Genomic DNA, 3,395 nt, shown 5'->3' with positions numbered 1-3,395 from the left:
ATTGCAAACTGAGATATGTGAGGAAATGTGATTGCTTCCGTTAAGTATTTCCTCGTCTACTTTGTTGTCACAGTCGTTGTCCACTCCGTCACCCCAGACGGACTTCGTAATCTGACACTGATTCACCAAACTCAGACCCAAAGGAAATCCGACGGAGTCATAGTGTGAAAATCCGTAGTAGACTACCGAGAAAGTAACACTATAAGAGTTGTGCACGATTTTGTGGCTTCCATTGGTGTTAACGTTGATATTCAACTGTGTCGCCGAGAATTCGGTGTCAGGAATCTCTGTCCAAACAGTGGAAGAAGGAAGGGGACTTCCGTCGAAGATGAGACCGCCAGTTTCATTGGTTTGTATGACAATGTTGACAAAATGAGAGAATACAGATCCAACAGCATCGACTGTAGTGAAGGTGTAGTCCCTAGCGAACTGTTCCGTAGGAGGGAGGTATATCATGAACGGATCGCTCTCGACAAAATCTGCCTCCTGTCCCTTGCAGTACTGCAGTACCATAACAGGTTGGGAGGATGTGATAGCTTGGTATGTGTTAGAGGAAACGTTTAGCTCCCATGTTTCACCTGAATCAAGCAGTCTCGGCAACTGCCCTGTGACATCCACAGTGGTTGCATCTGATGCCGACACGATGCGGAATATGTCTCCTGCCGTACGTCGTGCCAGAGGAACTGTTACGAAGTGTCGTCCCCACGTGTTGATGGGAGGGATCTGCGCTACGATGTGATCACAAGCCCCAACTTCGCCAGGAATGTTCGTGCACACTTCTCCACACATGAGGGAAATGGGTTTGTCTGACATGATTTCTGTTCCGGTAAGATCAGACATATTGTCACCATGACACTGCACGGCGTCAAATTCATTCAGAACCAGTCTTACCAAACTCCCACTAGGATATACCCACCCATCGCATTGCGCTGGCCCTCGAAGCGTTATATTCACGACAGTATTGTTTTCAATTCCAAAAACTCCAAACGCAGAAGAGTAAGCAGAGCTTCCATAGGAAGCAACTATAAACTTCTTGCCCATTGTGTCTACGGGGAGACCAAGAAAGCCATCAGTAGTGAAATTGTTCTTGTTGACGCCGTAGACAATTATCTCCTTGTCGGCAGTAACAAGAACCCCTTTGCGAGCCTTTTCGAATTCACTCCAATGCAATGCAATGGACGGTGGAAGCGACACGACTTCCACTGCAGCATCTGTGACTGCCAGATGTCGTGTATAGTTGGCGAAGGGAGCTGTGATGGTGACAGAGGCTGGGTCCGCACTTGGGCTGGTGATGAGAAGCTCAAGTTGTGATCCTCCGTCGTGATTCTGAAGGAAGCCGAGCATGAAACGGTTGCCTCTGTTGTCAGGGGTGGCTAGCCCTTTCAATGAAGAAAAATATCTATTAGTAAGTAATGAAAATATGAGGGACAGGAATGCTGTCACAAGACTAAGGATTAGCTGCCATAAACGTCATATTGAAACAGGAAGACATACTCGCACTCCTCTGGAACAAAGACTATGCAAAACATTGTAATTTAGATAGAATAGAGGATGAATGTCATTTTGTTGTAGGTTATACAATACCTATTTTCTTATTTCATACACATACGTTCTGTAGAAAAAATCATATTCCGAATGCAACAAGAAAAACCATCGGATCATAAAACATATCTGTTCTTTTATCTACGACTATAACAGAAAAGCAAGGAGAAGATGAATTTATTCGTGACTTTTAGGCCTTTTTGGATAATTCGGGTAATTGCATAGCGAAATCAAAAACCATTTGCCATTCATTCTATTGTATAAGACATCGCGGAATTGGATAACCCAGCGTCTCAAACTTCGGGTTTTTTAAAAAGGATTACGTCAACTGTATTTCTGCCGGGCTTTCTATTTTGCACCGTTTTCTTAATATTTGGCAAGCATCAGACATAACGAAAACTTACAAAATCGCAAGGTTACCGTAGTGCACTTGGGGCACCGTTGCGGCACTGCGGGGTTCGTTCATTGTGGCACTGTTTTTTTTATAATTTAGATATTGCGTAATACGTAATAGTATGACTTACAAGACGACAAAAGACACAAAACGTCAAAATTCGTCATCTACGGACCACGCAGTGCCGCACCGGTGCCCCAAGTGTAGTGAGATACCACCTTCAGTGTTACTTGTTGCTAACCATATCACCGTAACTCCTAAGCAATTCCACTGAAATGTACAAATTATAGCCACTTTTCTGTAAAAAAAAAGGTACTGGTCATCGGTACCACGTTAGAGACAAATACATAACCCTAGTATCCAAAACATACCTTTGCCAAATAAACCAGGTTTGTTATGTAGAATGATGTCTGTAGACATAAATGTGTTACTCATTACATTTTATTTTACATGCCTGAAGTTGGTTCATAACATTTTGCCATTGCTTATACAAATTAGATCCATATTCACATAATAATATTAAATTGTATCAAGCATCACTTAATTATCAGCATACCAAAATCATGATGATCCTTTCATCCTTCTTGACTTATTCTCTTTCAAAGTAGGAAACTAAACCGGCTGCTGCAGTTCAAGGAAAGACGTTAGCGGACCCAAACATACACCTCTTACTCTCTGCCATCTTTCTCAGTTACATATGTGACAAGTTTGAAAGTGCTATCACTGAATGCAGTGGATTTATCAACTTCCCTCATTAATTATGCAAATTAGCTGTTAATTTGCATAACTAGTATCTAATTATGTAAGTTTTTACTTAGGCTATCTACATACAAAAAATCATGACGATCCGTCAACACGTTCATATTTTTCCATTAATTATGCAAATGAGATCATCATCTGCATAATTGATAATGTCTTGTTCTTTCTCAGCTACAAATATGACAAGTTTGAAAGTCCTATAAAGTAATGCAGTGGATTCACAAACTTTCCTCATTAATTATGCAAATTAGTTGTCGATTTGCATAATTAGAATTCCATCATGTAAGTCTTCCCTTTGGCTATCTTCATACCAAAAATCATGACGATCCGTCAACACGTTTATATTTTCTCATTAATTATGCAAATGAGGCCGTCATTTGCATAATTGATCTGCATTGATTTTGACACTGTTTTTCTCATCTATATATGTGACAAGTTTGAAAGTCCTATCGTGAAATGCAGTGGATTTATAAACTTTCCTCATTAATTATGCAAATTAGATGTTGATTTACATAATTAGTATTTATTATGTTAGTCATCACTCATTCTATCTACATACCAAAAATTATGACGATCCATCAATACGTTCTCGAGTTATTCTCGTCCAAATTTTGAAAGGAAACCGGCGCCTGCAGTTCCAAATAAGCCGCTAGGGGGCCCAAACTCACAGCACTCACTCTAGCTATGCCCCGTGGGCTAT

The sequence above is a fragment of the Branchiostoma floridae genome, chromosome 12 (genome assembly GCF_000003815.2).
Source record: "Branchiostoma floridae strain S238N-H82 chromosome 12, Bfl_VNyyK, whole genome shotgun sequence".
Lineage (NCBI taxonomy): Eukaryota > Metazoa > Chordata > Leptocardii > Amphioxiformes > Branchiostomatidae > Branchiostoma > Branchiostoma floridae.
The sequence above is the reverse complement of the archived record's forward strand: the minus strand, read 5'-3'. Positions refer to the sequence as shown.